General features: G+C 36.4%; 1 pseudogene; it reads left to right on the top strand.

Annotated features, from left to right (window-relative positions):
* Positions 1-7,327: 7,327 nt before the first annotated feature.
* Positions 7,328-25,618, top strand: LOC100684849 (annotated as a pseudogene).
* Positions 25,619-26,340: the final 722 nt, after the last annotated feature.

Here is a 26,340-nt window from a genome sequence, read left to right as displayed (position 1 = left end):
CCCTTCTGAGGTTTTGGCAAAGAAGTACTGGTGCCAGTAAGTTCCTAATTCAGTTGAACATTGCTCTCTCTGGTCTGGAAGTGACAGCATACCACCGAGACTTTTCTAATTCACATATTTAAGAAACTTATCTAATAGTCTAACAGCAGAATATAGCAATGCATCCATTTAGTTTTAAGGTTCTTATATCATCTAACAAAAAAAAATAGCAGAAAAATTTTAAATTACCTTTGGAAGACAGGTTTAGAGTGAGAAAAAATATTTTGTACAATAATGAGAATGAGAAAATCTAGAAAGTATTAGCACTATAGTTTTGGGAAATAGCAATCAACAATTTATGGGAAATAAAGTTAATGAAAATAAATCACTTCAGAAAAAGCATTTAGCAAATGCTGAAAAGCTGAAAACTTTTCCTCTAAGATCAGGAAAATAAAGATGTTCACTCTCACCACTTTCATTCAACATAGTGTTAAGAAATCCTAGCCAGAGCAATTAAGCAAGGAAAAGAAAAAAAAAAAGGCATCCAAATCAGAAAGGAAGAAGTGAAACTATCACTATTTGCAGACAACATGGCATCTGCAATTTACAAAATCAATATACAAAAATCTGTAGCTCTTTTGTACACTAATATTAAACAATTTGAGACAGAAAATTTTAAAAAACAATCCCATTTAAAAGTACACCAAAAAGAATGAAATATGAAGAAATAAATTTGACCAAGTAGGTGAAAGACCTGTGTACTAAAAACTATAAGACACTGATGAAAGAAATTGAAAAAAAACACAAATAAATGGAAAGCTATTCCTGCTCAAAGATTTAAAAATTAAATTGTTAAAACGCCCATACCATCCAAAGCAATCTATAGAGTCAATGTAATCCTTACCAAAATTCCAGAGGCATTTTTCACAGAAATAGAAAAAAAATTCTAAAATTTGCATGGAACCACAAAAGAATCCTAAAAGCCAAGCAATTTTAAGAGAGAACAAAACTGTAGGCATCATGCTCCTTGCTTTCAAACTATATTACAAAGCTATAGTAATCAAAATAGTATGGTGCTGGGATAAAAATAGACACATAGATCAAAGGAATAGAATACAAAGCCCAGAAATAAACTGACATATATATGGTCAATTAATTTATGAAAAAGGAGCCAAGAATAGATTATGGGGAACAGGCAATCTCTTAAATAAATTGTGTTGGGAAAACTGGGCAGCCATGTTAAAAAGCATAAAATCAGACTACTATCTTACACCATAAACAAAAATTAACTCAAAATGCACTAAAGACTTAAATATAAGACTTGAAACAATAAAATTCCCAAAAGAAAACAACAGAGGTAAACTCCTGTGACATCAGTCTTGTCAATGATTATTTTGGATTTGACACCAAATCATAGGCAACAAAAGCAAAAATCAGTAAGTAGGACTAAATCAAATGAAAAACTTCTAAATAGCAAAGGAAACCATCAACTAAATGAAAAGGCAACCAACAGAGATAATATTTGTAAATCATATATCTGATAAGGGGTTCATATTCAAAATATATAAAGAACTCATTAAACTCAATGATAATTTGATTTAAAAATAGGCAGAGGGTATGAATAGACATTTTTCCAAAGAAGATACACAGATGGCCAAAAGGTAAATGAAAAGATGTTCAGTATCACTAGTCATCAGAAAAATGCAAATCAAAATAATGAGATACCACCTTATAACTGTTAGAATGTCTATTATCAAAAAAATAAGAACAAGTTTTGGAAAGGATGTAAAGAAAAGGAAACTCTCACACACTGTCAATGGGAATGTAAATTTCTGTAGCCACCATGGAGAACAGTGTGGAAGGTCCTCAAAAAACTAAAAATAGAAATGCCATATGATCCAGCAATTCCATTTCAAGGTATTTACCCAAAGAAAGTGAAAGCACTAATTCAAAAAGATATATGTACATCCATGTTCACTGCAGTATTATTTACAATAGCTAAGATATGGAAGCAACCTAAGCATCCATGGATGGACAAATGGATAAAGATGTTGTATATATACATAATGGAATATTTTGTAGACTTAAAAAAAGAGGGAGTTTTGTCATCTTCAACAACATGGATGTAATTTGAGGGTATTATGTAAAATGAAATCAATCAGCCAGAGAAAGAGTAATATTGGTAGTTGGATGCCAGAATCTGTGTGTGTGGGGGTGCGTAGTGGGTGGTCACAGTGTGATGGGGAGAATGGGAGGTGAAATGGGTGAAAGGATTCAAAAGATACAAACTTCCAGTTAAAAAATAAGTTATCCATAAGTCATGGAGGTAATGTACAGCATGGTGACTATAGTTAATAATACTGTATTGCATATTTGAAAGTTGCTAACAGAGTAAATATTAAAAGTTCTCATCACAAGAAAAAAATTTGTAGCTGTGTGTGGATATGTATATTAACTAGACTTATTTGGTGGACCATTTTGCAATATATACAAACATCAAATCATTATGTTTTATGCCTGAAACCAATGTAATATTGTATGTCAGTTATATCTGGGTTTAAAAAGAAAAAGAAAAATTTAGAAATCTTGTCTGCCAAGTGATAACATTAAAGTGATAGCACTTAAACAAAAACAAAAACAAAAACCTTTCAGAAGATATGCCAAGGGCAGCCCTGGTGGCGCAGCGGTTTAGTGCCGCCTGCAGCCCAGGGCATGATCCTGGAGACCCTGAATCGAGTCCCACGTCAGGCTCTCTGCATGGTGCCTGCTTCTCCCTCTGCTTGTGTCTCTGCCTCTCTCTCTCTCTCTCTCTCTCTCTGTGTGTATCTCTATGAATAAATAAATAAATAATCTTAAAAAAAAAAAAGAAGATATGCCAAAGCAGACATGTACCAAACATCTCTTAAACTTTTCTCAACTAACAAATGAGAATTGGAAATAAACCAAATGCTTATAAAGAGAGGAATATAATATGAAAATATGATATAATCATACAATGAAATACCATACAGATAAACAAAGAGGATTAAATAAATCTACATGGGTAAACCTCAAGAGAAAAAAAAATGTTGAATTGTTGAATTACAAAATAAAATCAAACACCCAGTTGCAAGGTGATATGAAGAGATAATTCCTTTTACGTTAAGAAATACACACAGAGATATATATATTTTTTGATGAGTGCATTTATATTTCCATAAGGAAAAAATGCCTAGTCAGAAGTTCAGAACACATTTACCTACAAGTTCAGTGATTCTTAGCGGAGCATAGCTGAGAGACAAAGACAACTGCAATTCAGACAATTGGGGAGTAGGCTGGAAGAGCTTCAACAGTATGGAAGACATGAAACTGGGACTGGAAAGACCAACTTACAGGAAAGTGGCCCCACTAGCCTGGTTATGGAGAAGTGGGACAGAGAGAAATAGAGACTGGAAAGTAAATCTGTGGACTGATTATGGGAGGCCTTGGCCAGAGCAAGCAGTCTTAACTTACCAAAGTAGGCGCAGCCTGGGTGGCTAAGCGGTTTAGCGTTGTCTTCAGTCCAGGGCCTGATCCTGGGGACCCGGGATCGAGTCCCATGTCAGGCTCCCTGCATGAAGCCTGCTTTTCTCCCTCTGCCTCTCGCTCTCTGTGTCTCTCATGAATAAATAAATAAAATCTTAAAAAAAAAAAAAAAACACTTACCGACAGTAAACTGGGAATCACTGACACTTTTTAACTAGGCAATGGCACAATTTGGGTCATTTTACGAAGACTGACCTGGGAACTGTGTTCATGATGTATATAAGATAAGAAAATTTAGAGGCAATGCCATTAAAAACCTAGTGCAACAGCCCAGGTATGAAAAAATAAAGGTCCCGAATTCAAATATACATAATGAGAGTGAAAAGGGATAGATGAATACATTATCATAAAAAAAGGGTTGGTAAAACCTGGTGACTAAGAAGAAAAGGGAGATGTTATAGGCCGAGTATTTGTGTTCTCCCAAAATTTGTATGTTGGAGCCTGAACTCCTGATTTGATGGTATTTGAAGATAGGGGTCTTTGGGAGGTAATTCAAGTTAGATGAGGTCATGAGGGGGGCTGTTATGATGCGATTAGTGCCCTTACAATATAACACCAGAGAGCTTGCTTTCTCTCTCTCCCCCTACACACAACACATAAAGAGGTCATCTGGGCACACAGCAAGATGGGTGATAGCTACCTACAAGCCAAGAAAAGAAGAATTAACAGGAAGATAAGGAGAAGAAAAGAAGAATTAACAGGAAGATAAGGAGAAGAAAAGAAGAATTAACAGGAAGATAAGAAGAAGATCCAGTCTGTGGAGAAACCAATCTAAATCCACATAATTTAGATCAACTTCAGTTGTTCCTATAACATGCAAGTCAAATGGGGCTACATGTCTTATATAAAATGAAAACAAATAATTGAGTATAAAATAATAATGCATGAGTATGTCTCTGTGGGATGGTCATACAATGATTTTACATTAGAAACAACAGGATACAAAAAATTATTTGAAACTCTCTGCTACTGGTTTTGTGTTTCTATTTATGCTTCTCTAATGATGTTGGTAATAAGCTTTTCAAACAATATTACTGACAGGATGTATTGTGTTTTTATTATGATATGCCAGTTGGCACATAATGAGAGGAAACCACTTAATACCCATTTAGACCAATAAGGTTTTTACATTACCTAACTTAAAACAGTAAAACAATCATAGGACTTTTTTTATAAAAAAAATAATCAGCAGGTATTATTCTGATATTACATCAAATCTTCGGGACTGATTTTTTTTTTCTCTTACTAGATTTGTGTTGTTAAGATGGTTCTGAAATGATTGATGGAAATCTACCCAATAATGGGCCATGTCAAAGTTAGTCTCCTAGGATCAACTCAACCACACCTGTGCATGAACTGTAGTAATTTAGAATTAAGCATTTGAGATAAATACTTTTCTCTTGTTGACTTTCATTGATGTGTTATAAAAATCCACACTATTTTTTTCATGTAGTCTAATTAAGGAGATATGTTGTAACGAAATGTGGGTAAAATCTTTTGCTCCTCCAAGAAAGCTCAAAAAACAAAGATTAATATTATTACAATCAGCAACAGGCTGATATAGTCTTTTTTTTTTTTTAAGTTAAAAGAAAAAAAAAAAAAAGCCAAGCTCACTAGTAGAGTTGCCATGATACATTTAGTGGAATATGATTCAGCATAAATCAGAAAAAAGCCTTGAGGACAAGGAAACTGGTTTTCATTTCTGTTGCTTGGGGAATTAATATAAAATAGGCACTCCATAAATACTGGGTAAGGAAAGGAAAGGAAAAAAAGTCTTGAGTAAGAGAGGAAAAAAGAGTGGGAAAGGAGAGGATAGGGAGAAAGGTAGAAACCACACTAAAGGCTTTAAATCCATGATTAGCTCAGCATCTTAGGTTCTTCAGAAAACAGACACTGAGTCATGGACTGAGTACATCTAGTTGATTTGGGAGGGGCAAGGACATTCACTTTGGAGGAGGGGTGGTACAGAAATGGAAGGAAAGGCAAACAATTAAGGATATATTATTAAGGCAGCAAACACTGTCAGCAATTGCTGTGGGTGAAAGGAAAGCTCTTGGAAACTGCAAAGTACACACCTCTCAGCCAAGGCACAAGATAGCTGAAGTGATTTTACCCCTGACAGTCTTCAGGAACTAGTTAGGGGCCACCCCCATTACTTCTCAGGCACATTTGGCCTGCTGAGCAAAGGTCTTGGATGTTGGAAGTCAGGCTGGCATGAGCAAAAATGGTAAAGGGATCCCAAAGATATAAGTGAAGAACTGACAGCATCTGCTACACTCAGCAGCCAAAGATATTTCCATTAAGTTATGTCCAAAAAAAAGGAAAGAAGCTAGGTTGGAATATAAATAAATTTGGCATGTTCTGGTGCATCAATTAACAGATTTTAGGCTTTTATATTAGAAGAATCTATTTTACAATGATAAGAATCAGTCGCAGGCAAATCTAAGGAGAGATATCATGATAAAAAACAAAAACAAACTATAACTAATTCTCACCAATATCAAACTTATTCAGAGACCATCAATTTCTTGACTCAATTATCCTGAAGGAAATTAGTATGTAAAACAGACAAGCAGAAAGCTTAGTTATATGTCCCAGGGAGAGGTGTGGAGAAGCAAAGATTCTGGTTCCCTATAGTCTTTAGCTAGGAATTGAGAAGTAAAACAAAAGCAACCTTCAGCAGCATCCTCTTTCAAGGAATAGCTAAGCAAGGCAAATGTAAAGAAATCTAGGAGTCTTCTCCTGGCAATTATTAAGTAAAAATATGTTATTAAGTAAAAATATGTTTTTAGGAACTCTTTCTAGAAACCGCATGAATATGTGGTTGTTGTTAAAGCTGTATTTTCTGCTAACTTTAAAGCACTGTACTAAATGTCACATAAATTCAGAATAATTACATATGGATATAGGTATGCTTTTTTCATTTTTGACTATTTACAATCATTTCTAACCCCAATTAATAAAATTATCTTCCAGTTAAGTTTAACTTATGATTCACTAAGCATTCAGTGAATGCCTCTATGAGCAAAGCACAGGACTAAACTCTGAGACACAAAGAAGAAATCACAGTGATTGCTGTCAAGAACTTTATGACCTAGAAAGGAGATATGATGAGTGTGTAGAAAAATGAAGATTTCTAAGGGCCATCACAGAAAATAAGCTATGGAAAGTCAGAGAGGGGATCATTAATTTTGCGTGAGGGAAGATAAGACCTCATGGATCAGAAGGCATTTGAACAAAGCCTTAAACCACTTCTAGGATTTGGATGTGTGGAGGGGATAACAGCATTCCACGGATACACACAAACACAAAGACAAGGCAGCAAGATAACTTGAATGATTTACAAATACAAACAGAGAATTCAATGTGGCTAGAGTATGGAACATATAGAAGGGAAAAGAAATTAAAGTCAGAAACAAATTTATAAAAGGTAGTGAAAGTTCCAAAGCTGCACTGATAGGGTAGCCATTAGTTACATGTGACACTCAGCCTTTGGAATGGAGCTAGAGACATATTTCAAAAACTTAGCATAAAAAAGAATATAAAATATTAATAATTTTTATATTGATGTTATGTTGAAATAAAATTTTGATATATTGGATCAAATATATTTCTTTTCACTTTTTTAATGTGGCTATGACAACATTTTAAATTACACATGTGGTGCAAATTGCCTTCTATTCTAGAACAATAGCTAGAATGTGTATTCTTTTTCGATAAGAAGTTGGAGGCCTTAGGGTAAAGAGTGAATGACTAAGTGACACAATTGGGTATCTGCTTTAAGATGACTAATCTCGATTTAAAGGGGAGACAGTGGACCAGAAAGAAGCAGCTAGAAAAACACACGAGATGTAATGAGGCCAGTGGCAGCAAGTATGTAGAAAAGAAGACAGATGTAAGTGATGTTGGGAAGGTAGAACTGGCAGTATTTGGCACGAAATCAGAAGTACTGTATAGGCAAACATAGAAGTCAAGAGCAATGACAAGTTAGTGGAAGAAGTGACTGGAATAAATGCAATGATGTTAACAAAAACAGAGGGAATTAGTTAAAAGAAAAAAAAAAGATGGATTCAGCTTGGGACATAATGAGTTTTAGGTCCAAAGGATACAGGTGGAAGAGCTGAGCATACAGTTAGAACAGAGGCTCCTATAATTTGAGAGATCTTTAAAGGCCATAAAGAGGGAAACAAATGCTAACAGAGTTTTTTAAATAGCAGTTTTTACTCAAGAAACAAAGTCCTCTTGTTCCTCTTAGATCGGGCACAGAGACCACAGCTTCACATATTATCAAAAAGACCATAACAAATTGTCAAATATCATCGATAATGGCATCTTTAAAAGGAAGTTCAAGGTATGGGAAAGCAGAAAATAAGGGGAAACTCCATTTAGCTCTTGTTTATTGAGTTCCAATAAGAATCAGGCAAAGCACGGCATGCTGGAGAGGTGGGTATGAATGAGGCAACACCCTATCCTGAGAGCATTCATAATCACATAGTTTTTTCTCAGGTAAAGTGAAAATGTTAGTGAATGATGAAGTTGGTAAAAAAAATCTGTCAAACCTTTAAGCTGTAAAGATTACAACATCTAATAGAAACAAAACCTGAGGCAGAATGGGGTCATTTCGAGAATGGTACTGTTTTCTTTCATTTTGTGACTGGTTTTAGTACAATACTAGCCTTAACACTTTTTAGCATTCTGTATCTTTAAGCTCACTTTTTATGTTAATATTCAGGAATCATTTCTTTCCAGTGGAGAAAAAAATCTGTTCTGTGTTCTATGTGAAGTCATGTCTCTAATTTAAAAATATAATTTCCATGATCAAAGATACCCACAGGAGCCTCCTTACAGCTAAAAAAAGACTACATCTTGCAAACTAGAAAAAAACATCCATTTACTAGTGAGAAAAATGACAATACCACATCCAATTCTCAAAGCATTAACTGGAATTGTATCATGGTCCAGACGCAATTGGATAGGGCTTGGTTAGTGGCACTCTAACAACTACAAACAGAACATTTCAATGTTTGGGGGCACAGGAAACAAGGACATTGAAGGTTTGAAGAATCATTATCTTCCTATGAAAGTCTGACCCCTGAGTGAAAGGAATAAAGAATACAAACATTTTTCAAACAGAGAGATGGCAGAGAATGGCTACAGTTTAAGAAACTGAATAGCTATAAACAGAAACTATAATCATGTCTGACAGAGTATGTAAGTACTGCACAATATTAGGGTTGAATTCTGTGATTTCCATTGACTGAGGGGGAACCACAGGTTTTTTTTCAGATATATACTAGTGGTTCTGGTAGAATATAATGTAAAATTCCTTATGAAAGGAAGACATAAGTCTTTAAAAAGGCTAAATGTGGCAATTTCTTACTACTCATAATTCATATACTCACTTGGACTCCTTTCCTTCCTTTTTTTTTTTTTTTTTTTGGACTCACTTCCCTTCCAAAAACAGAATAGAAAAGATAGATGCAGGGGGGATCCCTGGGTGGCTTAGCGGTTTGGCACCTGCCTTTGGTCCAGGGCGCGATCCCGGGATAGTCCCGCGTCAGGCTCCCAACATGGAGCCTGTTTCTCCCTCTGCCTCTCTCTCTCTTTCTCTCTCTCTCTCTCTATCATGAATAAATAAATAAATAATCTTAAAAAAAAAAACAAGAAAAGATAGATGCTTTGTCCGAATTCTGATGAAACATTCTAGGATATAGTCATGGGACTAGGGAGAGAGCTGATGGCAAGTCTTTATGCTTGCAACTAACCCTAAGAGAAGAAAATATGATTGAATGATCGTTCTAATAACATAAGAATAAATGATGATACAGTGACAGATCAGACAAAGGAGTTCTTTCTTAGAGGAAAATATTACTGCAATTTCATTTTAACTTGAGCTGAACTATTATTTGGTAAAACGCTATAGATCCTTAAAGAATATTAATTCAAATCTTCTGAGCTGTCAGTGAAATACACTATAACTCTTTTTCTTCTTCATTACTTCAGAAGTCCTGATGCTAAAATGAAGATGTAGTCCCCATTATAGAAAATGTCACTTTATGTGACCCTTATGATGATTATGGAAAATCAAGGCATTGATCTTATCCTCATTACACATTCAAATGATGATATAGTCAATGCCCCTTTCTCACAGTAACATTTGTTTAAGTTTAATTACTGTACAATTAGAAAACCATCTTGTACTTTAAATTCAAGACATTAATTTAAAAAGAAATAAAATATCTATATGCCATCCTCCCTAAATACCAGCTAGGAGAAAGTCCAAGAACAAAGAGATACTTAAAATTTTGATATTAAAAGATCTTTTATTTGGAGGGAGATTGCTAACTTTTAGTGATCTCTTATTAAATGCCAAGCACTGGATGAAGTGCTGTACATAGATTATGTCATTGAATTCTCATTCTACCTTATGATATCCTAAAACAGGAATACCAGGAATTGACATTACTAGAGATATGGAGACCCAAGAAAAGTCTTCCCACCCCCACCAATGCAAGCCCCTCACTCCCATTCCAGGTTGCTGTTCCTCTGCCTTATGAGGTTGACTTGATTGACTGCTACAGTATACTCTACTATTGCCTGACATCCCTCCATAGAGAGAAAACAAGTTAAAGAGGCGATAGTAAACATGTCTCTTGGAGACTCCCATGGAAAGGGGTTAGTCCTGTATTTGCTAGCTAAAGTAAAAACATTTTTACGATTTTTTTCTTTGCCATAGCTAATAATTTTCTCTACCAAAAATAAGCAGAAATGGTAAGAACGTTGCAAAACGTTTTACAAAGATAGTGGGTAAATCAAGTGCTGCAGTTATTTGTAACATCAGTGGAGGTGAGGAGGAATGTAGAGTTCCCTAGGAAAGCTGAATCAGAAATTTTGGTTACAAGGAGCAAAAATCAAGCTGAACTAGTTTAAGCAAAATGGAGAATGGGAGGACTCTGAAGCTTCTTAAGAAATACAAGAACAAGTTGAGCATACTGAGCTTGAAAAGGTCAAAATTAGAAAAGTTCTGATTATTAGAGTTCCTTAAAAATTCTGCTAGCGATAGCCAATAACCACATGCAAAGATGCTCAACATCACTAATCATTATGGAAATGGAAATCAAATCCACAGAGAGATACCACTTCACATCCCTTAGGATGCTGGCTACTATAAAGGAAGGAAGGAAGGAAGGAAGGAAGGAAGGAAGGAAGGAAGGAAGGAAGGAAGGAAGGAAGGAAGGAAAAATAACCAGTGTTGGTGAGAATGTGAAGAAATGGGAGCTTTTGTGCACTGCTGATAGGAATATAAAATGGTGCAGATGCTATGGAAAACAGTATCAGTTCCTCAAAAAATTACAGAAAAATGCCATATGATCCAACAATTTCACTTGTGGAATTGGAATATATATATATATATATATATATATATATATACATATATATATATATATTTACTTAAATTGATTCAGTCAATTACTGAGTACTGGTCAGGCAGTACTCAGTAATTGCATATATATATTCTTTTGCATATATATATATATATGCAAAAGAATTGAAAGAAGGGATGATCATGCACATAGCAATAGTTAAAAGACAGAAACAATCCAAATGTTCATCGAAAGATGAATAAACAAAATATGATATATACACATAATGATATATGATATATACACATATTATATATACATTAACTTTATTCAGAGTTAAAAAGCAATAAAATTCTGATATATACTACAACATGGATAAACCATGAAGACTATACACTAAGTGATATAATACACTAAGTGATATAAACCAGTCAAAACAAATATTGCATGACTCCACTTATATATGGTATCTAGAGTAGTCCAATTTATAGAAACAGAAGGCAGAGCAGTGATTGCCAGGAGCTGGGGGGTGGGGGAGTGGGAGTGGGGTTATTGTTTAATGAGTATAGAGTTTCAGTTGAGGAAGATGAAAAGTTCTGGAGATGGATAGTGGTAATGCTTGCAACAAGAAATGTAAACATAGCTAGGAAACAGAGAGGGACAGTTCTCAAAATGTGGAGGGCAGCAAAAGTGTTCACTATAAAAGGCAACTTTTAGCAGATAGGGAGACAACTGTTATTTTTCATACTTCCATATGGCTTCATTTATTCTGACTACACTGACTGAACACTTGTACATCAACTCACATTTCAGTGTCACTTAGTTGCCGAAATTATTTGAACTATCTCCATGAATCTTTCATGTCCCTGGATACTTGGAGTGATACCTTTAAAAAAATTAGTCATCTTTAACAATATGAATGTTGAATTAATAGGAAAAGATTTGGATGTTACACACACTAGAGTATTTTTCTAACTTTATTTTTAGTTTTCAAAAATATCAAGTAAAAGTGATATATAGTGCTTTTAGGTAAGTAGCAAAAGAGAATACTTTCTGAAGAATGGATATATACTTTTCCTATATTTTTTCCATCTTATCTACATAAATAGCCATAAGAATGCCAATGGTTGCCAGATGAGAAAATAAACTTAGAAATTAAAAAGCATAAATAAATAAACGAGTGAAAGGTGAAGCATTTGCTTTTGGATGAACAAAAACAACAATTAAAGTCTAACAACTGAGGTTTTGTGTTCAGCAAATAATGAGTATATAAATTAGTTAAGAGCAGCTCATGTATGTATTGTATTCTGAGTATTCCATCCTGACCTTCTAATTGTCTCAAAATAAAACCCTTTATTGATTTAGGCAAGTCAATTAAGGGCCATTCGGCCATATCTTTATCATGGTTTCTGTGGTTTTATCCCTGGAGATAATTGTCAATTTAGCTAAGAGTAAGTGAAGCTACAAAGAGAAAAAGACATGTAAAACATCTTCTAAAATTTTAAAGTAAAAAACAAAATGACAGAAAGTAGAGGGGAAGAAAAAAGAAACAAACGTTCAATTATTTACATTTTGGCAGGTGATAGCTGATATTTGACCTGTTCTGAATTTAATGATTTCTCTTTGAAACTAATTGTGCTTTTATTTCAACTACATCTTTCTGGGAAAGTAAAATTAAGAGAAATAAAATACAACTATTATATTATTGTACAGACATCTTTTCTACAAAGTAATCCCTTTGCTCAAAAGAATAAATGTTTAGCTGTAACAAAACTGAAGAATCTTTCTTTTATGCAAAAAATGAGTTAAAAATAGAATAAGTTAGGGGTGCCTGGGTGGCTCAGTCAGTTAAGCATCTGACTCTGGACTTCAGGTAGGGTCATGATTGGGTGGTGAGAGCAAGCCCAGTCAGGCTCTGCACTCAGCAGGGAGTCTGCTCCTTTCTGTCTCCCTCTGCCCCTCCCCCCACTTACTCTCTCTCTCTCTCTCTCTCTCTCTCTCAAAATAAATAAATCTTTTTTAAAAATTAAAATAGTTAATTAAAATTAAATTTTTAAAAAGATCAAATTTCAGTGTAAAAATGGCAAACCACATAGTTTTACCCATCCTAATATTAAACATCTGATACATAGTTTATCAATAAAGAGCATTAGGTTACTTAACTCTCAACATTGTTCTCCCCACCAGAGGTGGTACAGTGTAGAATTAAACACCCAAACCTTATAGTCGCACTCTCCTGGTTTGGAGTCCGTCTCTGACTCTACCTATCACTTAATCTCCCAGTGCCTCAGTACCCTCATGTGGAAAATATGGATGATGATGACGATAATGACGGTGGTGGTGCTGGTGGTGGTGGTGATAATCCTACTTTACAAGTTTGTTGTGAAAATTAAACAAATGTATATAAAGTGTTTACAATGGTGGCTGACACATAGAAAGTGATATAAAAGTATTCCCATTGTATGTTCAGGTCACTACAGATGCTGAAATCTACAAGTTACGTTAACAGGTAGGGGAAAAAGAGTTACCTGGTTTTATTACTTCAAGGTGATACTCATTTTTCACAGGTCACGTGGCTTTATTTGGAAACATGCATGCCCCTTGTTTTCTAATAGAGTAGTATCACACCAGCCCAGCATCCCTCCTTTCCCACTCTTGCCAGGCTATTTCACTTAATAAATTTGAGGACTCTCTCTCTCTCTGCTGCTTCTAATAGCATTCAGCAGTTTCTTTAACTATTGTACAACTACACATGAATAAATACAAAAATATGTTAGAATGATATAACAATGTGAATAAACCCAGAGAAATTAAATGATTACATAAAGCAAATAAAGTCATTGCTGCCAAACTGAACTAATTATATCAAAAAGAAAAGAAGGAAAATTGCAGCAGGGATTCTTATAAAATTACTTTATCCAGCACTAAAATATTTTTTAATGTATGGTATGCTTAAAATATTAACATTTTGTTAACATTTGCAAATAAGAGACTAGCTACTCATATTTTCTGGTTTTTAACATTTTTTTTATTATTTTGGTCAATGTTTTAAATCATCCTAAATGTGAATTTCCTTATAACTTCTAAAATACAAATAATCAGAACACAAAGTGGAGACTATTTAACAATACATTGGAGGAGAGCAAACTTGTTCAAAACCAAACAAAAAAGATAAGTGAGTTGGTAAGTAGAAGGAACCACACAATAATCCTCAGATGGTTGGTCTATTCATGGTTATATTTCCATTGACTAGAACTGTGTCTTGCACACAAAAGGCATTTAATAAACAGTTGTCTGAGTTTTGAATGAATGAAATAGTTGTCAACCTCTAAACCTATTATCAAGGATCTGGACATTGTAAAAGGTGTCAACAGTCTGAGAAGTGGTTCTCAAATGGAATAGGACCAACCCACTAATGGGTGTTTGAAAATACGGTGGGAAATTGGCTTGTCGCAATGACTGTCGGTGCAACTGCCAGGTAATGGTTGGAGGCCAGAGATTCTAACCTCTCTGCACTATGGAGAGAGGTAGGAAGGACAATTACAGAACAGCCCAGCACAATAAAGTTTTCCACCCAAAATGCAAATAGCAGTCCATCAAGAATTACTAGAAACAGAATTAGGATGGAGGGATAAGAGACAAAGCAAGCAAATCAGAAAGGTTGGGGCAAGATTGGAGTATCTATTAGAGTGCTCAAGACATCTCTGCTATGACTGAGAAAGAAACTGTTTAGAAAACTGAGCCAGGCTAACAATGCCTAAAAATGTCCCAACCAGAGCTTCTGGGGTATTTGTACAAGCTGTAGAAGTGATCCCAAGTCCTTTTTTATAGTAAAAACAAATATGGAACAATTATAAAGTAAGAGGCAAAATTTCTTTAAGATAAGAGATTCAAAGAAATCCCATGTTTGTGGTAAGCACCTGGGGCATGTTCCCAGAACTCCATATACACCCACCCACATACCCTTCACCTCCCACCCTCATACTGTCAGTGGGTGGCACTTTGGTGGAAACACTACCTCAGGTCCTGAGTTGTGAACAGTTCATCAGAGATGAATAGCAGTACTAAGTTTAGAATATTGCGGAGGTAGTACAGGTTAGGAGCAAGAAAAAAACAAGGCATCTAAAGGAAGGTGAAGATGTCTAAGAGAGTTCACCAAAAATAAACTTCAAGGTACAAAATACACAAAGTATACAAAGTGGCAACATTAAGGCCTTGATTATTTCATTATTAAATATTTACTGAACACTTTTATATGCATCAGGCACTGTGCTAGGCCCAAAGGATAGAGATGAACAAAAGACATGGTCTGACCCTCATGAAGCTTATAATCTATTGGAGAAGACATTAAACAAATGAACAATAACAGAAACTCACAGAACACTTCAAAGATAGCAAGGAGGTCTATTTTAGACTGAAGTATTAAAGGAGAACTTTGCTAAAGGAGTGGTATCTTCTGAATTCTGAACAATGAATAGGAATTAGGTGATCTTTACAGAAATGCTTCCTGGCAGAGACCTCAGCCTATACCCAGGCCCAAGGCAGGAAGGAGCCTAGCACACAAATTCCTGGAGTTATAACAGGAAAAGTGTGGCTGCTGTCTTGGTGAGCTGGGGACAAAAATCCTTCAACCTCCCATAGGAATTTGGGTTTCGATCTCATCAAACTGGGAAACTAAGGGGGCAGGGTTTAATTAGACGTGAACCACGTTTTGTCTTAATTAAGATCACTGGTGACAATGTGTAGAATTGGAGGAGGCAAAAAAAAGGGGCAGGTAGATCTTTAGAGAAGCCAGTGCAAGGGTCAAGGTGAGACATGATGCAGGCTTAGTTGGGAGTGATAGCAACAGAAATAAGAAATGTAGACGATATGAAGCACAGAGTCAAAAGATTTGGTAATGAATTGGATGTACAGAGTGAGGAAGTGACAAGGATGACTCACTGGTGTGGCACCTGCAAGGGTGATAGAGCCTGCCATGTTCCAGAGCAGGTAGCCTGTTTCAGGAAAGGAAGTTTCAAGGACTCAGTTTTGGATTTGTTCACCAGGAGTGTCTAAAAGCCATCCTAGTGGAGACATTTTTTTAAAAAAGATTTTATTTATTTATCTGACAGAGTAAGAGAGAGCACAAACAGGAGGAGCAGGAGAGGGAGAAGCCTGGATTCCAGGACCCTGGGATCTTGACCTGAGCTGATGGCAGGCGCTCCTTAGTGGAAACACTTTATATTTGAATCTCCAATTCAGAAGTGCGTTCTAGATCAGGGTGTGAATTTTGGAGTTTGAAGCACCAATAGAGAATATATAAAGACATAGCATTGATATGATCACCTAGGAAAAGCATGTTTGTCTCAATCCATGAAGACAACACTATTAAATTCTCTGAAATCAAGTAAACATGATCCCATAATTTTATTTCCAATACCTTTCCATAATATTTTATTTGGTAACCATTCTTTCTGGTCTTTTTTCTAACAAACTAATGTAATACAATGGAATATTACTCAGCCATTAGAAATGACAAATACCCACCATCTGCTTCAACGTGGATGGAACTGGAGGGTATTACGCTGAGTGAAGTAAGTCAATCGGAGAAGGACAAACATTATATGGTCTCATTCATTTGGGGATTATAAATAATGGTGAAAGGGAATTGAAGGGAAGGGAGAAGAAATGGGTGGGAAATGTCAGAAAGGGAGACAGAACATGAAGACTCCTAACCCTGGGAAGCGAACTGGGGGTGGTGGAAGGGGAGGAGGGCGGGGGGTGGGAGTGAATGGGTGATGAGCACTGAGGGGGTCACTTGACAGGATGAGCACCCGGTGTTATTCTGTATGTTGGCAAATTGAACACCAATTAAAAATAAATTTATTTTAAAAAAAAAGAAAAGAATAAACCTCCCCCACCCACCCAAAAAAAGACCTTAAATGTTATGGCTCTATGTGCTTCACATTTAGATGAACTAGCAGCAATAATTGCCTTCTCCTCATGTGCTTTTCATATTCCTGAGTTCAGTAAAATGGTTACTAACAAATGCTTATCAGAAGTTCATTGTGTCCCCTTTCACAAAGATGGCGTGGAAGGCGAAGAAGGAAGCCCCTGCCCCTCCCAAAGCCAAAACCAAAGCAAAGGTTTTGAAAGCTAAGAAAGTGGTGCTGAAAGGCGTGCACAGACACACAAAAAAAGATCTGAACGTCACCTACGTTCCAACCTTACGTCTCCAAAGGCAGCCCAAATATCCTCGAAAGAGCACCCCTAGGAAAAACAAGCTTGATCACTATGCCATCATCAAGTTCCCCTGACTACTGAATCAGCCATGAAGAAAATAGAAGACAACAACACACTTGTGTTCATTGTGGAGGTCAAGGCCAATAAGCACCAGATCAAACAGGCTGTGAAGAAGCTCTATGACATTGATGTGGCCAAGGTCAACACTTTGATCAGGCCTAATGGAGAGAAGAAAGCATATGTTCCACTGGCTCCTGACTATGATGCTTTGGATGTTGCCAACAAAATTGGGATCATCTAAACTGAGTCCAGCCAGCTATAAATCTAAATTTTTTCACCATAAAAAAAAAAGTTCATTGTGAATCTATGACATCTAGTATGTTAGTATGGAAAACATTTGCAGTGTACTAGCATTTCTCTGTTTCCATGACTGAAATCCTGCTGGTCCCATCATCATCTACAATGTAAAATCCAAACCCTAGGCTGCATATTTTTCCAGACCCTCTCTTGCCACATCCACATAACATGGCATGATTTTGCAGTAAGTTCTTACATTGCTTCCCTCTGTTCTGCTTTTACCCATGTGTATCCTATGCCCAGACAAAATAAAAATGCAGTGTTTCTTATTAAAAAATTATGAAGAATTTCAAGACAGTGACAATATAGTATTAAACCAAGTAAAGGGTCCCTCTGAGGCCCTATGCAGTTGCATAGGTTGCAGGCCCATGTCCTGGCCTGTTTCCTGCCCCAGGGATAATAATAGTATCTACCTCATAAGGCTGGTTGGGGATTAAATGAGGCAATAATGTAAAACAAATAGAGTGTCTTAGCACATAGTAAATATTATGTAAGGGTGAGCTATATAGATGTACACAACAGAAGATAGTTCATTGGGACTCTGGAGTCCTTTTTTTGTGTTAGAAAGAACCTTGTCTTCCAAATCTTAATTTTATAACATAAGCCTATTTAAAAAGAATACAAGAAAAGTCCTCATATTTTGCATCTTATATTCTTTACTCTCCCTCCATTTAAATCTTCCCCTAATACTACTCAACACTCAACCCTTCTAATTAATTGCCTCTTTGGTAACTCAAAAAAAGGAAAAGGTATAGGGGTAGGATCTATATTTTAACTTCTTTAGGAACTTGTGGAAAGGATGAGTGCCTGATAACCACTGGTCAAACCTCATTCTTGGAAAGAATTTCAACAAGAAAACATCTTTGAGAAAAGTGTAATGGAAAGCAACTCAGACACAACTAAATATAATCTTATCTCTGTCAACTTAGAGGAGAGGAATCAAAGGAAGAAAAATCTGGAATATTAAAGTATGGCCCCATAAGCCATTTTCGTGCCTAATTTGCCCTCTTTACTTTGTGGAGGAACAAGCACTTGAACCAGAATAATACCATATGATTTCACTTACATGTGAAATTTAAGAAAGAAAACAGATGAACATTTGGGAGGGGGGAAAAGAAAAGAAAAAGTAAAGAGGGAAACAAGCCATAAGTGACTCTTAATGATAGAGAATTGAGGATTGATGGAGGGAGGTAAGTGGGGGATGGGCTGGATGGTAGCTGGGTATTAAAGAGAGCATCTGGGATCCCTGGGTGGCGCAGCGGTTTGGCGCCTGCCTTTGGCCCAGGGCGTGATCCTGGAGACCCGGGATCGAATCCCGCATCGGGCTCCCGGTGCATGGAGCCTGCTTCTCTCTCTGACTATGTCTCTGCCTCTCTCTCTTTCTCTCTCTGTGACTATCATAAATAAATAAAAATTTTAAAAAATTCTTAAAAAAAATAAAAAATAAAAAAAATAGAGAGCATCTGTTGTGATGAGCACCAGATGTTGAATGTAAGTGATGAATCACTTAAATTCTATCTACCCTTAAGACCAATATTGTACTGTATGTTAACTAAGAAAATTTGAATTCTTTTAAAAGGGAAAAAATAATACTAGAATTTATCATATTCAAGTTGATATTTTGAAAATATTTTCTGTCTGGATCTGAATTTAAGTACATTAGAAAAATATGAGAATTTACACAGAACAACCAACTTGTTGAAGAAAGAGGTGACTGGATTCTTATCATTGCAAGTCTCTAATTTCTTCAGAAATAGAAAATGATTTCAAATGTTGTCAGTATATCTTGAAAAGTAACAACATTTCTTGCAGATATTATATAAGAAATAGTAATAGACATTTTCCCTTTTCCCAGATATTATTTTAATACCCTAAAAAGGGAGAAAAATGACCAAAAATAGTAGCAATCATCATCATCATAGTAAGAGTGATTTTCTTCCCAGGAGCTTAAAGTCCTTGTTAAATATCATTTTATAATGAAAAGAAGGCAAATGGACTATTGAATTACTGGCACTACTATCATTATTTGGATAATGTAATAGCATCTGTAGTGAATTTTAAAATAGTTGAGAAAATCAAATATCCAAAACATATAAAAAAGCATAGGGATTTCTCTTGTTTTGACCTCTGAACTTCACTCTCTACAAAAATACCTGGGTGATGGAGTTCTGATAGCTCATAATGTAAATTATGCCAGCCTAAGCGTAAGACAACATAACAATTTAGAGAATGAGTAGCAAATTGGAAATGTCACACTAACCTATTAGTCTGGATTCTCAGTGTTGGTGACTCACAAATGGGGCAGTTATTTCAGTATTGGCATCTGTGACAAGTCCCACACCAATTCTCCAGGAAAATTAGATTCTTTGGAAACAAACAGACAGTAGAGCAATTTTTATTAGTCAGTCATTAGTCCATCACTATGGGTGTTGAAGTCATTTAGTGTACAGGTAGCAATGATGTCATCCATTTAGGGCTCTGTTAGTGTAACATCTCTGGCTAATATTTTTGTTAGCTAATAAGTATTTGATTCTTCAAATGTGTAACTTTAGTAAAATTATTTGAAATTGCGACAGACATACTCTTGCTATCAGTATAACTAAGTGTGTTAAAAATATGCTCCTTTAAGGAGGCAAAATCGCTTTTTGGAGTGTAGTTCTGCTGGACAGGGGCTTTGGAATTAGATGGAATTACATGTAATTTCTGTCCCCCATTACTTAATAGCTGTGTGGATGTGGACAAGCTAACTTTTCAAAACCTTTATCTTCTTGACCATAAAGTTGTCATAATAAGAGTTCCTACTTCACAAATTGCTGCAAGGAGTCAAGAAATAATCCATGAAAAATGCTGAATACATGTAAGCTGCCAAAAATCTCATTATTTATACATTAAAATTCATTTTATAGTATATTAGAAAGAATATAATATCTAATATAACTTAGGATAGGAGTAGATTTAACATAACCTCAAAGATCAGTATTATCAGGGTTGTCAGCCATTCTTACCAGAGCAGTCATTTTTGGGGGGATTCTGAAGAATTCACTCAGAGATTCTGAGCATTATTTGGGGTAGAGAAGACATGAAAGAGGGGGTCATGGGGAGGGGTGATGAGCTGGGTACATAAGAATTGGAGGACCAAGGCAGATTGACACAACCCTTCCCACCAGAGCATCTCAATGTCATCTGACAACATCTGTGATTCCCCACTTCCTTTTACATTCACGTCCAAATCATCAGCTAATTGTCAGAGTGACCTTCAAAATCAATCTAAAATTTGACCATGTCAGATGACATGAGCTTAAAGTCTCCACTTTAACCTATACCACCATCATTTTCTGTTGTTCTTCCTCCGACTCCCAGCTCTCCCAACAAATCTGATCTCAACACCAACCACAGCCATAGTGATCCTGTTGAAATCTAATTCTGATTTTTGTCACTCCTGTACTCAAACCATTCCAATGGCCTTCTAACTAATGTAGAGTAAGCTTCAAAATCATTTCCACATATCTGCCAAGTCACCCGTACCTCTCTGATATCATTTCCTACCTACCACACTCCTCCTTTGCCCTCCCTGATCCAGCCACACGTCTCTGCCGTTCCTCCAACATATCAAGCATAGTCTTTTCTCAGGACCTTTGTACTCATGATGCTCACTGTCTAGGCCACTTCTGGATGGCATCTGCACAGACACTTCTTTCAGTGGACTTTACCAGGGTTGTCTTCTCTGACTCTCCTCCATAAACCAGCTTCCCCATCACTACACTTTTTTTCCCTTTACCGCCACCAGACACTTTATTTGATTGTTTATTGCCTGAAAACCCCTCCCAATAAAATGTAAATTCTATATGAAGAGAAATTTCTTATTTTGTTCATTTTTGTATCCTAGTACACAACAGGTGCTTAACAGAACTTTATCATTGATTAGCAGAGTAGAGGAGAAAGCAGTATCCTGGTAGACTATTAGGATCTTGGCTTGTGGAAGTGAGCAGGTAGTGGTACAACTCATTGAGTTTGGAAATCCAAGAAGAGAACCTGGTCGGGGATGTTTTAGTTCTCTACTACTGTTTAGCAAATTACCTGCAAAGGCAGCAACCTAAAACAGCAAGCACAGAGTTTCAGAGATGTGGGAGCAAATTCACTGGGTGGTTCTGGCACAGGCTCTTTACCTGTTGTAATCAAGCTACCAGTCAGGCCTACAATCATCTCAGGGATTTGTTGATGATTGAAGAATCAACTTCCAAGCTTGCTTATGTGGTTATTGGCAGCTCTTAGTTCCTCCTTAGTTGATGCCTTGGATGTTTCAGTTCCTTGTAACATAAGCCTCTCCACAGGACTACTCACAACACAGCAGCTGGCTTGCCCCCAATGCCCCTCCTTTCTGTGTGATATCCAAAAGAGAGAAAGCATAAGCAAGAGAAAGCTTTCAAGATAGAAGCTGCAGAATTTTCTAACCTAGTATCAGAAGTGACATGCCATTACTTTTGCCATATGGTATTGGTCACACAGATCAACCTTGGTACAATGTGAGAGGGGACCATACAAGTGGGTGAATACCAGGAAAGAGGGATCATTAGGGAACAGCTTGGAAACTGGACAGCACAGGGGACAAATGGTAAGTTCAGCAAAGTACAGGCTGACTTTGAAGGGCCTTTCAGATATTTAAGGGGAACTATCAGACAGAGAGTGGTAGGGACAGTTCTAGCAAATGAAGACAGGTCAAGGGAACCAAGATAACATCCTAATTTAAGCATGCTTCTATGATAATCACAGCTTTTGAGTCAATTTATTATCTTGAAATTTCAAAAAAATTGAGATTAAAGTTGATCTACTTTCATTTCGTTTTGTACCACTAATATTGTTATTTTTGATTACGAACTTTGAAATATATATATACCTATTAAAATTTAGGAAAATCTGGGGTGCCTGGTGGCTCAGTTGGTTAGGCATCTGCTTTTGGCTCAGGTCATGATCCTGGAGTCCTGGGATCAAGCCCCACAAAGGTCTCTCTACTCAACGGGGAGCCTGGGCTCCCTCTACCTCTGTCTGCTTGTGTTCTCTCTCTCTCTTTCTGTCAAATAAATAAAGTCTTAAAAAATAAAATAAAATTTCAGGAAATCTTCCACTCCATAACTAATAACTATATAATTAAATGGTTCTATTATTAATTCATTCTAGTAACATTTAGTGGATTAAGTAATATTTATAAAGAATAAAATTAGAATACGTACAATCTATTTTATATCTATCTACATCATTGGGAAGTTTGAAATCACTACACAAAAACATTTCCCTACCTCAAGTCTTCTCTATTATCTTACATTTCAGAGAAAAAAAAGAACAACCCCTCCAATTGTGTCCTTGATGCCACCTGACCCACCTTCTCTGAGAATGTGCTCATGAATGATCTCCCCACATCTCACCTTTCTAACTACATGTTCTCATAAGATTCCTCCCCTCAGCTCATGAGTATATTCATGCCCTCTTCTTAACAACTCTTCCTTACTTCTTCTATCTCATCTTCTTTCTTCCTTTCTCTGCCAAACTTTACAAAGCAAATACATTAGCTACTTCCTATTTTTCCCCTCCATTTATTGAAATCCAACATACATTCTCATCTGCTCTATTGAAACCTCTCTCCCATGCCTTTACCGACCTCCTAGCCATCAAATCCAGTGCTTTTTCTCACTTTAATCTTTGTCTGCAGCACTCAATTGTGTCAGAAGCCTTCTTGTAACAAATCCTCATTTCTAAGTTTTCACTACAGACTCTTCTGTTCCCATCTCCTATCTCTCTTCTCTGTTGGTAGCTACTCTGTCTCGTGGCACCAGCCCAAATAGAGGTATCTCCCAAGGATTGATCCATGGATTTCTTTTCCTTCATGTTTTCTCCCTTGCCAGTTTTACCCAAGCTCATGATTCCAAATACCACCTGGATGTTGATAATTTCTACCTATCTGTTTATAGCTCTTATGTATCTCTCAAGCTCAGTGCCATATTTTTAACTATAATACCACATTTTTTACTGAAGTTGATGTATTTCCTCCTTAATGGGATATCATCCTCCTGACACCCCAGGCTGAAAACATTTTCATGCTACTAGCATTTCACTTTTCTTTGCTTGCCAACATGTAGTCAATATTCATTCAGCCTTCATACAGTATAACATTCATTACTTCCTTATTCTCAGCACCCCATCCTACTTCAGGCCTTTATGATTTTTCATCTGCAACACTGGTGGAGTCTCCAAACTTCCCTCCATTTTTCTCCCTCCACATTCTGTTTTACACATGGTGCCAGAACCTTCTAAAACATGTCTAGAAAGACATCAGTTAAGTCCCTGTTACAAAATTAAGTCCAAACTCCTTATTCTGACATATTATTCCTCCATTAACCGATCTGGACTTAGATGTCACATTGATTACCAAGCTCACCAAAACACTCCAGCGTTCTTGATTCAGTTTCTGCTTTTGAGTGGACTTAATAATTTAAGGCTCAAAACTATTATCTGAAACAGCAAAAATAACTGACCTCTGATTAATGATCAAATTTTGTAAAGAAAAAGATATTCGCAACATTTATTAAAGAGGTAAGGGGAGATATCACAATAGGTATAGGGATAACTGCAATGGAGTTCTGCAGTACAAGAAAGAGATTGTGCTCAATTCTACATACAAAAAGGAAAAGTGAGAATTTATAGCCAAGGAGTGGGGAGGCCAACATATGTTGCCAAGGATATGTAGAAAAAGGAACCCGCATGCATTGTTGGTAGAAATGCAAACTGGTGCAGCCATTGTGGAAGACAGTATGGAGGTTCCTCAAAAAATTAAAAATAGAAATATCTTATGATCCAGTAATCGCACTACAGAGTAGTTACTCAAAGAATATGAAAACACTAATTCATAACGATATATATGCACACTGATGTTTATTGCAGCGTTACTTAACAATACCAAATTATGGAAGCAGCCCAAGTATCCATCAATGGATAAAGAAGATGTGATACACACACACACACACACACACACACACACACAGAATATTATTATTCAGCCATAAAAAATGAAATCTTGCCATTCACAATGACATGGTTGGAGCTAGAGAGTGTAATGCAAAGCAAAATAGTAAGAAAAAGACAAATTTATGATTTCACTCGTTGTGGAATTTAGGAAACAAAACAAACAAAAGAAAAAAAAAGACAAACCAAAAAACAGACTCTTAACTATAGAAAACTGATGGCTACCAAAGGGGAGAAGGGTGGGGGATGGGTGAAATAGGTAAAGGGAATTATCTTGAGTTCTCTTTCCTATTTTGTAAGATGGTAGGCAAGAAAAGCTGAGAAGCTGGATAATAAGGAGAAGAAACCTGAAGCCAACAAGGCTGATGCTGGTGGCAAGCTTAAGAAGGGTAACCTCAAGGCTCAAATGCCAAAGAAGGTGAAGCCCCAATGCGGCCAAAACCCTATCCTAGTCAGAAGAATTGGCAGATATGCCTGATGGGCTGATTGGCTATGTATTCCAGAAAGACCATGTATAAGAGGAAGTATTCAGCAGCTAAATCTAGGACTAAAAGAAAAAGGAGAAGGTTCTTACTATTGTCACAAAACCAATTGGTGGTGAAAAGAATGGTGATATCTGAGTGTTTAAACTTCATAAACAATGCCTAGATATTATCCTACTGAAGATGTACCTCAAAAGCTGTTGAGACATGGCAAAAGAAACCTTTCGTTCAGTATACGAGAAAACTTCAAGCTAACATCACCTCTGGGACCCTTTTGACCATCCTCACTGGATGCCATGGAGGCAAGAGGGTGGTTTTCCTGAAACAACTAGGTGGTGGCTTGCTACTTGTGATTAGACCTCTGGCCCTCAATCAAATTCTTCTGTGTAAAATCCCCAAACATCTCACTGATGCTTAATTCAAGAAGAAGCAGCTGTGTAAACCCAGACACCAGGAAGGTGAGATCATTGACACTACGAAAGAGAAATATGAGATTACAGGGCAGCCAAGGTTGATCAGAAAGATGTGGATTTACAAACTCTACCAACAATCTAAGCCGTTCTTCAGCTTCAGGGCTGCCTCTGCTCTGTGTTTTCTTTCACAAATGTAGTTCTAAACTTCTTACGAAGAACCTAATTAAATAACAGATCCATTAAAAAAGAGTACAGTTATCTTGATAAATACTAAGCAATATATGGAATTGCTGAATCACTGTATTATACACTTGAAGCCAATATAACACTATATATTAACTATACTGGGATTAAAATTTTTTAAAAAGTCAGGTCCTATGTGAGAAGAGTTCAAAGGAGCCTGAATAGAGTTTAGTTAAAGAATCTTTGTCAATTCAGCTGAGTTCAAATACTAGCGACCCAGAATCTCTGGGTGGCTTGGCGGTTTAGCACCTGCCTTTGGCCCAGGGCTTGATTCTGGAGTCCTGGGATCAAGTCCCACATCAGGTTCCCTGTGGGGAGCCTGCTTCTCCCTCTGCCTGTGTCTCTCCCTCTCTCTCTGTGTCTCTCATGAATAAATAAATAAAATCTTTAAAAATATATATATTAGCAGCCTAAACAAATAATCCCCAAATCTCATTTTCTTAAAGAACAGAAACGGTTTTCAATGAAAGATCTTCAATCAGCACATTTAATTATTTTTTATCTGCAATAAGACTGGCTTTTCATCATTGAGTCAAAAAGTTTTACTCTGCAGCTTTGTCTAGTTAGAATGGTAATAATTCAACCACGTAGCCAATTTGAAATGCATCCTTTTCTTAGTTTTGTAATGAAAATAAAAATGTTAAACAATATGTAGGAATGTGATGTTAGATATGTTTTGTGCTCACAAAACACAATTATCTA

Source organism: Canis lupus, chromosome 12, assembly GCF_011100685.1.
Source record: "Canis lupus familiaris isolate Mischka breed German Shepherd chromosome 12, alternate assembly UU_Cfam_GSD_1.0, whole genome shotgun sequence".
NCBI lineage: Eukaryota > Metazoa > Chordata > Mammalia > Carnivora > Canidae > Canis > Canis lupus.
This window is presented reverse-complemented; position numbering and strand designations above follow the sequence as displayed.